This window comes from Euphorbia lathyris, chromosome 4 (assembly GCF_963576675.1).
Source record: "Euphorbia lathyris chromosome 4, ddEupLath1.1, whole genome shotgun sequence".
Classification (NCBI taxonomy): domain Eukaryota; kingdom Viridiplantae; phylum Streptophyta; class Magnoliopsida; order Malpighiales; family Euphorbiaceae; genus Euphorbia; species Euphorbia lathyris.
The window spans coordinates 49450621-49464103 of NC_088913.1; the positions used below are offsets into that span (position 1 = coordinate 49450621).

Sequence of the window (13483 nt, forward strand, 5' to 3'; positions counted from 1 at the left end):
CTACCTTATGGTAATCTTTTGACGGTAGTCTTTGAACATTACAATGTTCCTGTGACTGTGAGGGATAACCGGTCAGTCAATACAAATCTCATGGATGCTCTATACTTGTTAAGTATGGCAACTATGACGAGTAATAGAGGCTGGATCCTTTCCAAATTTGTCAGAGCTGAAGATGAAATTGTGTTTGATAAAAAAAACATATTTAAGGAACGTGGGGAATGACGGAGAGGATGTTGAGGTTGAGCTGGAAGGTGATGGGCCTGTGGATGATGACATAGAAAGTCTGGATGTTGGGATGGATTGTTTTGATTTTGAAGATGAAGATGTTGGGATGGGTGGTGTGGAGATGGAGGGTTCAGAGGATACGTTAGAGGATGATGAGCCAAGACCCGAAGAGTCTGACGAAGAAGAGGAGGATGAGTATGAGATTGTATTCCGGACGGTGGAGCAACCAGAAAAGGAGAAAACAATGGAGGAAAAAGTTGATGATGACAGCAATGTTCTGATGCTGTTAACTTATCCTGAAGCTGAACTACCGACACCCTCTTGTACAATGAAGAAGCTTCTGATTTTAGACTTGAATGGGGTACTTATATGCTCGCAAACCGGTCGCCATCGCCCACATATCACTCCATTCATGAAATTCTGTTTTGATAATTTTACGGTTGCAATTTGGTCATCAAAGATGAGGTATTTTTCACATTCTTATAAGGTTCATTGAATTCTAAACATTTGATCCTCTTTTTACATTCTTCTTAAGTTCATTGAATACTTTATAATTATAGTGTCTTCTTATGTGTTTTCCAGGAAAAATATTGACAAGATTCTTCCAAAAATTAGAATGTCATTGGCTGATGAAGTTCAAATGTTGTTTGTTTGGGTTAGACAATTGTTTCCAACTTTTAGGATTCTTTTCCGTTCCAACATCAACTATTGAAATATTCATGTTTCCTATATAATAGTTTACTACACTGTTTGATTTTCAGGGTCAAGAGCATTGTGTTGTAACAAATGTCACATTTGGCCCCCGTGATAAAAAATGTATAATGTTTAAAGATTTGAAGCATGTTTGGGATAGCTATCCACAATTCAATGCTTCAAATACTGTGTTGATAGATGATTCACCATACAAGTCACTACTGAATTCTGTAAGTGTACCATCTTTATTACAATTACCATGTATTATGATGCATTATAATTTCATTTGTTGGATTCTGTAGCCAAACAATTTCATCTACCCCACAACATTTGATTCAAAGAACAGATTGGACAATTATCTAGGTAAAGCTTTCTGTCAATATCTATGTACTTTATTTACCAAAATGTTCATCTAACTAAAATAATGCAATTTGTAGAGCCAAATGGAGGTTTTGTAACCTATTTGGAAAGACTATCACGCGCACAACACGTTGCAGAATTCATCCAGAGGGAACGAATCGGTCAAGATCCCATTCGAGAGGATGATGGGCGAATGGCTAAACTGCAACAAGCTATAGATTATGCTATGGCATATCGAAGATGGCAAAAAATACTTTGTCAAATGTAAATATATATTTTGACAAACAGTAACTAGATATTTTTGGCATACTATGTGAAAACAATTGTTTCGGCGATCAATCTGTGTTACAAATTTATGTTTGTTTAATTATCATTTGGTTGTGTCAATTTCCACAGGCTGTGTTAAACACAAATTTATAACAGTTTGTATATATGAATTATTCCATAGAAGACATCTTCTTTTTAGTATTTAACACATAAGAAGACATCTTCGTTTGACAATATATTCTATATGCTAAAAGGTAACACCAAATTATAATACATCATTTTTTTTTGTTTTACATTGTTTACTTATCACAAATATTTACTCATATCCAAATGACACAGATGACTGGAATTTCGGCTATGCTTCATATTTGATTGATAATAAGACAACCTCTTATGTATATTCTCTAATATGATATCGAAACAACATTTTTTTACATTGCATTTTCAATCCATTTATTTATCAATGAGGATTGAAATAGAGTGGTAAACGATTAATCTAAAACTAAGATTAGTTTTGGTCGAATAGAGGCTGCCTGAGATTAATTCCGATCACTTTGAGACTGCCTGGGATTAATTCCGATCATTTTGACACTGCCTGAGATTGATTCCGGTCGAAAAAAGTCTGCCTAAGGTTGATTTAGCATCGTCAATGGCTGCCATGAGAGAGAAATCACATTCCTTTGGTTGCATAATTCAACGTTATGCATTAATTTGGAAAGAGAAAGAGAAGATGATATTAATTGATGAGAGATAATTCGGTTTTTAAAATGCACACGGTTTTAAATTACAACCTACATGTCAGCAGGTAAAACCTTTTTAATATTAAATGCCAACTTAAATTATGGACCATTAGATTTTGATCCAATGGATATTAATTGCTCACCACACATGGAGATAATTTAGTGCTCACCATTAAAACCAACCCCATATATATATATATATATATGGGGTTGATCTTAATGGTATCAGTAACCATCCAGACCTCTAAATGGATGCAAAATCCCAACCATTGATTTTGATCTAATGGTGTGATCATTTAATGTAATTAATAGTCATAATAAATGATTTATCTTGTAAATTGCATTTTTCTCTCTCTTTGTAATTACTCTTTCTTCTTCATTAGTCTTCTTCTTCATTAGCATCCATCTCCAAATAGATTAATCTGAAAAATTCATTGGAAAATTCATCACGGTGGCCAAAAAATTCATCATGGTGGTCGAAAAATTCATCCTTCAGTTTCGTGTTTGTATATGTCCATGAAGGAACCGTTTTCTTATTGTATTTATTAAATCTAGAAAATTCATCGGAAAATTCATCACGGTGGCCGGAAAATTCATCCTTGTCCCTCAATCATTAATGGATTTTTCTTGCTGATTTCGACTAGCAACTTGGTTTCGATTTCATTAATATTACTCGGTTAATTTCTGAATTGATGTTTGTGTTCCTCTTTACTTCATAATGAATTTATTTCTTAAGTTTCATTAAACTGTAGTTCTGTTTCGTGTTTGTATATGTCCATAAAGAAAACGTTTTCTTATTGCATTTATTAAATTTTTATCCATTTTATATTAATTTTATTTTTTAAGATGGTTCATGGATATATACTGTCTGATTGTAATCTGATTATTATTGATTTAAAAAAATAATAATATTAAACTGTGAATTTCTTATGCAAATGTCATAAAAAAAAGGAGGAAAAAAACAACAATTTTTCTGCTTTGGTTTAATAGCTGTTCAATTTTCTAGATAGTTTAGATATTAATATCATTTTGGATCCCAATGCAGGGATTAAATTGGAAAACAAAAAAAATTGAATTTTAATTTCAAATACGAAGACGTTTATTGCTCAATATTGAATGAAAAATCAAAAAATAATTTTTTTATGGAGAAACCAGGGATCGAACCTAGTCTTGGTTACTCAATGCACATTCTACCAACCAATTTAACTACAAGCATCTTCTATTGCTCTTTTCAATCAAAAATGCTATTAACTACGTAACGAACCCATTCCTTCCGCACATAGAGTGCAAATTGCTCTACCCCAATCCAAATTTCATCTTCCTCACTGCATTTTTTTTTTTCAACACATGCATTTATTGCATCTAATAAATGAGTTTCTTTATTCCCTTTTCAAAAAAATTGATCCATATTGAGATCTACAAGTGTCCTAATGCTTTTAAAGGGAATTAAAATAAGTATTTCATCTAAATCACTTATTTGAATGATTTCTTTTTTTTAATTATTTTGTTGATAATTTTGTCCTTATACCACTAGTAAATCACGTTTTAACAAAAGCATACTAATACTCTATTTTTAACTGAAAATAAATAATCAAACTATAAAAATATAAGTTTTTATTTCAAATAAATAATCAAACTCATGCCGATTGTTCGGACCCCACTGTTGTCGAGCTTAACGTCTCACAAGAATTTTGTTTCAATCACAATGACTTATTTCGCTCTAAAATGTCCAATGTATTTATTCGAGAATAAATTACAATACGATTTGAGAATCTAATAAAAAATACTAACTTGGACAAGACCTTACTTGTGTTTGAAGCAACTCAACATTGACACAGGACGTATTCTATCTAAAATTGTTTGATTCGAGCTAAGAAACGTCATTGTAAGTTAACAAATTACGTTACGTTACGTATTGTAAGCTCATGCCGATTGTTCGAATCCAACCGTTGTCGAGCTTAACGTCTCACAAGAATTCTGTTTCAATCACAATGACTTATTTCACTCAAAATGTCCAATGTATTTATTCGAGGATAAATTACAAATTGGAAAAAAAATTGGATTTCAAATATGAAGACGTTTATTGCTCAATATTGAATGCTAAATCGAAAAATAAAACGTTTTTATGGAGAAACCAAGGATTGAACCTAATATTGGTTACGCAGTGCACATCATACCTAACCATTTAGCTATAAGCATCTTCTGTTGCTCTTCTCAATCGAAAAAACTATTAACTACATAACGAAACCCTTCCTTCCACACATCGAGTGCGGATTGCTCTACCCCAATCCGAATTTCATCTTCCTCCCTCCTTTTTTTTCAACACATTCATTTATTTCATCTAATAAATGAGTTCTTTTATTCCCTTTTCACAAAATTTGATTGCTCTACTTTTGTGCTTATAGTTTATTCTCAGAAATATTACTGACTTTGGCATCAGAGTGTCTCCGGCCGATCCCAACGGCGCCTCACAGGGAAGTGCTCCGATCAAGGATTTTTCCACAAGTTATCAGGTCTTTAAGCCCATTCCCCTTGACATTTCTAGAACAATTCTTCTAGGTAACCCTTTGGTGAACGGATCAGCTAGATTCTTCTCTGATCTCACAAAATCTAAGGCAATTACCCCATGTTTTAAGAGTTATCTTATTGCACTATGTCTAATGCGAATGTGTCTTTTCTTTCCGTTATAGACACTATTTTTTGAAGTTATGGCTGCCTGAGAATCACAATGAAGTGAGATAGGTGCATTAGATCTCCCCCACAATGAGACATCTGCCAATAAACTTCTCAACCAATCTGCTTCTTGACTAGCTAGTTCTAGTGCTATAAATTCTGATTCCATGGTTGAGCGTGCAATACAGGTTTGTTTACATGATCTCCAAGAAACGACACCACCACTTATAGCTCCCATTTGTATAGGGTTTTTAGGATCCTTTTAGTTCGTTTTTTCTTTATTTCCTTTTAATTTTAGTATTGTTTTGTTGGTTTTCAGTTAAAATTAGCAATTTCCTTTATTTTTGGCATTTATTGTGTTTTCAGGGATTTTTTGGGACTTTTCGTGCATTTTCGAACCAGACCAAAGCCTATTGGGGAATTACCGGACTTCTCAGGGACCATTAGAGCACTTTTCGGAAGCTCATGAACCATTAGAGCACTTTTAGGATTCATCAGGGACCATTAAAGCACTTTTCGGAAGCACATGGACCATCAGAGCACTTTTCAGAAGTTCATGGACCAAAACAGATAAAAATCGAAAGTTCTGCCCATTCTGGCACCTGTCTCGATGAGACACATAAGTGTCTCGACGAGATATGTCTCGACGAGACAAGGCATGTCTCGACGAGACAACCCCTGTCTCGACGAGATGAGGCGCTGAAATGCGCAAATCTGCCCCAGAATCCACTAAAACGCATTGGAATTGCCTGTTTTGCCCCCGGAGACATTAGGGTTTCTCCCTAACTCTATAAATAGGGAGCTAATCTTCATTATTTGGGGGATTAGCCACTTAATAAATCAGAGAGCCGCTAGGGCTTTCTCTCATCCACAATGTAGTTTTTAGTTTTTAGATTAGATTTTCCTGCTTTCTAGATTAGGTTTATTTCTATTTTGTTATTTTATTTCAAGAACGATTGATGGGAGAAGCTCCTCATCTTCTATTTTTATAATCGAATCAGACAAAGCGGGTTTTAGATTTCTATCTCTCTCTTTTATCTTTTGCTTTTATAATTTATTGTGGATGTTTTCCATTATTCATGATTTCCTCCTATTATGATTAGTTTGTCTATGAACTGATCCCCGTCCAATTTGGGATGGGGATGAAATTGATTGTATGAATATGTATGATTAGGAATCTAAGACCTTTAATTGATCAGTTTATGCATGCTTAATGCTTAGAAATTGTTAGGAACAGGATTTATGCTAGAATGAACATTGATAATGATCAACTAGGCTGTTTATGTATATAATGTGCTTAATGCTTGTGACCCTGGCATTAAATAGGATTATAGATAGATGAGAACCTGACCACGAAATCGTCTATACCGAATTTGTATTAACCTGACTTCGCTAGAGACCACTAGGAATGAGGCTTTGTGGTTGGGCTACGGCTTTAGCCTTAGTTGTCAATAAACCTAATGTTTTGCATGACCTAGGGTATATGCCTAATCAAGCCGTCACCCGAATGCATGTGAATAGGAAGGACAATACTGATCACATTAGTCTTTCATTTAGGACAATTACCTTCAATCATTAGTAAAACATAAATTTGAACTCTCTAAACCCATACATAGGATTTAATCAAAGGATTCCTCAGCCTAGGTTGTGTCATCTATTAATTCACCTTCTACCCTGTCACTTGTTCACCTTATTTTGTCATTTCAATTCATTTAATTCAATTAGTTAGTTATCAAAAACCCAAACATTTATCCAACCCTCTAAACAATTAGATCATTCTAGGTAGATTTGCTAGTTGTAACAAATAGTCTTTGTGGTTCGATCTCGTGCTTAGCAAAATATTACTTGTTGCGATAGGATACACTTGTCCTATTAAATGATATATATTTTACGAGCATCAACCACCCAAAATGAAAACATAACCATTAGTGGAACACACCAAATCATTTTTGGATGACCAATTTAAATCACAATATCCTTCTAAAACAGCAGGAAATTTATTAAAATGCAAATTAAAATTCATGGTACCTCTCAAGTATTGAAGTAAACGACGAAGTGCATTCCAATGTTCATCATTTGGACTGTGAGTATATCTACTCAATCTATTTACAGCATATAAACTTAATGTAAATGAAGTGTTCTTTACATCATTTGTTTTAAATAGATATAGTTTCATAAACTATATAAAGGCAACCTCTTTTAAGAACTAAATAAGTCTAATAAAAGGAAATCCCTAAGTTTGTTTAAAGTGATTATAAAGTGTTCATACAAGTATGAAGTGAGACGAGACTTTATAATAAACTAATAAACTTAAAATCACCCCAAGTCAAGTAATATAAACTAATAAACTTAAAACCACCCCAAGTCAAGTAATATGTCAACTAATAAACTTAAAACCACCCCAATGTCTTCTGTCGAGACAGAAAGCTGATCTCACAAGCTTCAGATATGCAGATATCTGGACAGTTACGTGGATCCAATGGAAGGGAGTTCATTAGGATTGGGGACCCGACTTGAGATAACAGGATGGGTAGATTTATCCTTGTCACTTGTTCATCTCATTGGTATTAATAGGTATAAGTAATCCTCAGACTCAAAGGAATGTTAATTAGTGATTCTGGATTATGGAATGTGATGCTTTGATCTTGTTGTAACACGATCCATAACAGAGATGACTCTGGGGTGTGAACGACAGGCGTTGGGTATCATAGGAAGTAATTGCAGGATAGTTATACATTGGATTGAGCATTTGTCACTCCCGATAAATGGGAGATACGTCCAAGGATCGCTTGTGGAAGACTTGACTCTAAATCCTTGCAAGGTGATAGCTTAAGACTTGAAATGCAGATTTCACTTAACCTATCTAATTGGAGTTAACTCGGCCTGTACAAATAAAACGAACGTATCGCTATATGTGACTTGACATTATCCATAGTCATAAGATTCAGTTCAAGGATGTAGTTGATAAATAAGTTAGGAGGTTTAATGAGATTAAATTGCTCCTATTGTTATCCTAAAAGGTTATTATTATTATCTTTATATTAAGATATAATTATAGATAATAAATAAGAATTATATTCCGAATTAAATTCTTATTCAGTAACCTAATTCTATCTAACTAGGGTTTAGATACAAGAGTGTATATATACCCCCTTATATGTAAATTTCGGCCAAGCCATTGTCTACCGAAGAGAGAGAATTTCAACCCCCTGTTGAGGACGAGATTATTCACCGCTTCCTTCCGTTTCGATTGATTATTAATCTCTTTCTCTATTCCTTGATCTTGTGTTGATTAATTAGAGGCAATCTATTCTTGATTGCTTTCATACGGTTGAATTCTAACTTGGTTTTGAATTGTGTTTTTGTCTTGTGCTCGGGAACTCGAAGTAAAAGTTGTGGGCACTTCGATTGCAACGGTCGATAGAACATCAAAAGGTATTTCCTTCTATCCCTCTTTATATGAAATAACGATTAACGGATCTTGGGTTAATGGAAAAATGTTAAAATTTTTATATTTCCGCTGCTAAACGTTTGCCTATTTTTCTTCAGTTCTAGCTGGCACTACATCAAAGCTATCAAACTTTTTCAATAATTTCTCAACATAATGTGATTGTCCTAAAGAAAAACCATTTTCAGTTTTTGTAATTTTGACACCAAGAATTACATCAGCTTTTCCCATGTCTTTCATGTCAAATTGTGATGATAAGAAGGCTTTGGTGTTATTCACTACTTCTAAATTAGTGCATAAGATAAGCATATTATCCACATAAAGACATACAATCAAATAATTTGATCTAAATGATTTAGAATAAACGCATGTATCTGATCCATTAACTATGTACCCATCAGAAAGTAAAGTGGAGTTAAACTTTTCATACCATTGTTTGGGTGCCTATTTCAGGCCATACAGTGACTTCCTTAGTTTGCATACGTTATCTTCCTGACCAGGTACAACATTTCCCTCAGGCTATTGCACATAAATTTCTTCTTCTAAATCACCATTTAGAAAAGTTGTTTTTACATCCATCTGATGTACCGCCATGTATTGCTGCAATTGCAATTAAGATTCTAATAGTAGAAATTTTAGTAACAGGAGAGTAAGTATCAAAATAGTCAATTCCTTTCTTTTGACTATAGCCTACGACAACTAATCTAGCTTTGAACTTTTCAATAGATCCATCAAGTCTTCTTTTCCTTTTGAAGATCCATTTAAGTTTTATAGTTTTGGACCCTTTAGGCAAAGAGACTAGATCCCAAGTGTGATTTACCATAATAGATTCTAATTCATTTTTTATTGCCTTTTTCCAAAAGTTAGCATCTACAGAGGTCATGGTCTCCTTATATGTCTTAGGATCTTCTTCTATTAGATAGACAGACATAAAAACATCATCTATTCTATCTGAATTTTCTAACAGAAAAGAGGAAACAAAGTCGGGTCCAAAGCTATTAGCTATTTTCCTTCTTTTACTTCTTCTAGTCATGTTCACATTCATCATGTTTGTCCAAAGAACTAGAAGCAAGAGAATCACTAGCAAGTATAGAATTAGAGGGACCAACATCATCACACACAAGATTTTTCTTTAAAGGAAAAATATTTACAAAGAATTCTGCATCTCTAGATTCACACATGATATAGTCATTTAGTGCCATAAATCTAAAGGCAACACTATTAGAAGCATATCCAATAAAAACACAATCAAAGGTTTTTGGCTCTACGTTGGGTTTTCTAAAAGATGGAAAAGCAACTTTAGCAAGACAACCCCAGACCCTCAAGAAATTTATGATCATCAAATTCCAAAATCCATATTATGGGAATGGAATGACTTACACAAAACTCTTTGACCTCAACCAACCAACAATTTCATTATGCCATTCAGAAGATAGATAGTCTGTTTAGGCTTAGAACACTCACTTGATTGCACATGTTTCACAACAAAATCCTCCATTTGATTTAACTCGGAATTCATAGGACCAACCCTTGGATAAACAAATCCACAATTCAGATGTAAAGTTAATAGCTTCACAAAATGTCTGAATGGGACAGAAGGCTTCATCAAGGACCAAATTGCAAAAAAAAAAGGTTGTAAATGACGCAAATAAGGAAAAAAGAACGAGTGGGATTCATTCAAGTTTCAAAAAAGCTTATATTTATATGTCATCAGGAACTGGTTTCAAGTTTTCATTTATATATCCCACAGAAGGTGGTATCAGCGCTCTTCTCTTTCCTTTATAAAAGGACTACAACAAACACATTTGATTAGTGAGCTTTCAGGAAAAAAGCAATTACAACCATGTATAAACCATGCAAGTATCAATTTCACATACCTATAGGATATGTACTCATTTGGGAAGTAAAATGAGTTAAAATGGCAGTTAGGGAACAAAATTTTCAAGTCTACATTTCATTACCTATAGGCTATAGCAGCTGCATTTTAATGGAAATAACAGGAGAACTTAATGAACCAAATATCACATTCAGGAACATGGTATTTCTAAAGGATGTCAACACTACCCTGCACAAGGAACATTTCAATACAGTAAGAATGGCAACATCATCCAGATTAAAAATCAAGAAAAGAGCACGGGGAAACACAAACCTCTCCATGAGATTGCTTTTCATTTTTAGTTCCCGCAGCACAATCTCATTATCAACACTCTGTAAATTGACATTTTTGCCACAAATTGATTAGAATAGCATCTATCTATATTGTTCTATCAATTAAAGTTCTTCAATGAACATGAATGTATAAAAAAAAGTGGACTCAAATAACTCCCAATGATAGGATCATACACTAATAACTAAAACATGTACAGTCCATATACCCCAAAAGTTTTAATTCCCCAAGAAAATCAAACTGGTAAGCAATCATACACGACATAAACAGCAAGTTCCTGAAAATCCAAATTCAAAAGCTTTCAATGAAAGACTTACCAATCTTCATTTCCGTAGCATGAGCCCTTAAAACGTTGTGTATCAATTTACCAATCCCATTGTGCATACCGTTAGATTAGGAGAAATAGAGATCGAAATTTACAAGACCGGATCAATAAAGATATAATTCATGAAAACAAGTAGAACTAGAAGAGAAACACAACCTAGAAAGAATGAAGAATTCAGACCTGACGCATGAGTATTGCGTAATTCATTGAAAATCTTAAACCATTGGTATCTTTTTTGCTCTGCTCCTCAAAATCAAGGAGGAATTGGACGATTTAAGATTAGGGAAAAAACAGATCGCAAACCCTAGATCTGGATAAATATCAAGATATGCATTCAATAACTAAAGAAAAATTATGAAACAAATAGATCGAAACGTCACACCACAACGCTCCGGCGGCCCCGATCCAAAATTGGACCTTGTCGCCCTCCGATTCCCCACTAGACTCCACGTCGGGAACCCATAGTACTCCTCGCACCATATTCCTGAAACATTTCGGTAAGGCAAGTGTTTCCCGAAGAATCCTTAGAAGAGCCGCGATTGGGTGGAGAAACTTATTAGCATAAATGCATTGTCCATCCCGCATGTTTTTCATCCCAAAAATGGGCCTTTTACATTACTTGTGTTTTTCATCCATTTCAGAATAAATAAATAAATGAAATTAGCTCTACAGGGTAAAAATGAGATTAAGGATAATTAATAAAAGTAAATGAGTAGGGTTTTCATAGTGACACTTTTTAAAAGTGCATTTGCAAAAGTGTTGGTATAGGGGTGTTTTTTTTGTAGTGTTTGCAGGTCGGCGGAAACAAAGAAAGAGAAGGATGATAATGAAGATTACACACGTATTTATATAAGAGGGGTTCGGCTAATCCTAGCCGACTCCTACGTGGAATAAGATTAAGACTCTCTATTCAAGTCTAAGTCAGGTTTAAGACTCCATGTACAAATCTAAGTCTTATCAGTTTACTTTCTATATACTTATATTGTATTTTAGTATTAATGTAAATAATTGGAATTAGTCAATAATAATTATAAAAGCAATAGAATTTTTTGTATGGAAATTAGAGTTTTAGCAGATAAATATCAAAGAAAAAATTAATCATTTTAGTAGTATGATTAATATTTTATTAATCTTAATGAAAAACTTACGGCTCTAATAATCACATTTGAATTGAAGATAAATTACAATAATATTGTAAAAATAAATAAAAATAATTAAAGATACAAATCAAATTTGCTCTTAAAGTTTTTGTGGAAGATTGGTATTTTTTTTTAGAAAAATGTTTGTATCTTCATTAGATGAAAAAATGAGAAATACAACAAGCAAATAGTGGGGGAATAAGACATCGTACAGGCTAAAGCCAATACAAGATCTACGAATGGATGAAACGGTTATAAAGAGCAAAGAAAACTATAAAATGTATAAAAAAACACAAAACAACAATGAAATATATACTTCTCGTAAATCTAAATTTGTAGAAAAGCATCTACAATCCAAATTTCATCATTTAGGTCATTCGAAAACATTTGGATCTAAGTCCTTTCTTTTGTTGCAACCACGTAGATTTATTGATTCACGAATAAAATAAACCGTTTCCGCTCTTGCTAAATCCAAAAAAGGTATAAACGACATAACAGTAGACGAATATAGAAGATCAAATAAAATATATTGATACAAATAAAATAAAAGTAACAATAACAAAAAAAACATAAACATAAACCTAATTCTATAGGAGGAAGAAGAAGGAAGACAACCTTCATTGATCCTCCTCAAAGTAGATCAATAAAGTAAAAAAATTTGTAAATTAGATGGATTAAAAAGACTTTGTGAGAAGAGGAAAAGAGGAGGCGGCGGTTATGCTCTTTTCTCCGGCTATTTATCTTTTTTCGTTGATGATATAGAATTGGAGGATAATAACAAAAGTTCGGAAGATTGGTATTACCATTATCGGGTAAATTACATACGTGGTGTACAACTTTTATCCGTAATCACATTTTGGTGTACAACCAAAATTTTATCACACTAAACTGTACAACCTTCTAGTGACCTCCCACTAAAGTGTACAACTGGTAAAAATGACTGGTCAACGCAAGTCAACATTGCCACATCAATATTTTGACGATTTTAAAAGTAAAAATTTCACATCCCTAATATGGAATTACTAAAATACCCTCATCCCTTCCAAATTGAAAAAAATAGAACCCACTACATTTCTCTCTAACTCTTCTCTCTCTTTCTAAAAGCTTTCAATATATTATCTTTCCCTTCCTCTCTCTCTCTAATTTTTCCAAATTGTCCTTACTGCTACTCCTACTCTTTCTTCTTTGCACCATTTCTTCCTTCTATTTATTTCTCTTACAATTTCACCAAACCCAAAAGTTGTCTCCTCCTCCTCCTCCAACACCACCTCCTCCTCCTCCTCAGCCACTGCCAAACCAGAGAGCTTCTTATAATGAGATATGGTGTGTTTAAGCATAGTTTTAGAAGCACGAAATTGCAGTAGTTTCGAAAAAGAGTTAAAAGTGCCTGGTTTGAGATTGGAGAAAGCACCATCTGTTTTAGGAGGACTATTACAATGGGAATTG

The 13483-nt window shown here is 33.7% G+C and overlaps 1 long non-coding RNA gene across 5 annotated transcripts; it reads right to left on the minus strand.

Annotated features, from left to right (window-relative positions):
• Positions 1 to 1912: 1912 nt before the first annotated feature.
• On the minus strand, positions 1913 to 11675 carry LOC136226221 (uncharacterized). 5 transcript variants are annotated; one of them, XR_010687635.1, is made up of 5 exons: positions 10891 to 11675; positions 10556 to 10614; positions 8837 to 10471; positions 6987 to 7060; positions 2242 to 4262 (listed from the first exon to the last, which is right to left on the minus strand). It is a non-coding gene; the product is annotated as an uncharacterized lncRNA (long non-coding RNA). The 5 variants fall into 5 exon arrangements; XR_010687636.1 differs by lacking the exons at positions 2242 to 4262; positions 6987 to 7060 and adding an exon at positions 1913 to 2223 and having other exon boundaries at positions 10891 to 11674; XR_010687633.1 differs by lacking the exon at positions 6987 to 7060 and having other exon boundaries at positions 2243 to 4262; positions 10891 to 11674.
• Between the last annotated feature and the right edge of the window lie 1808 nt (positions 11676 to 13483).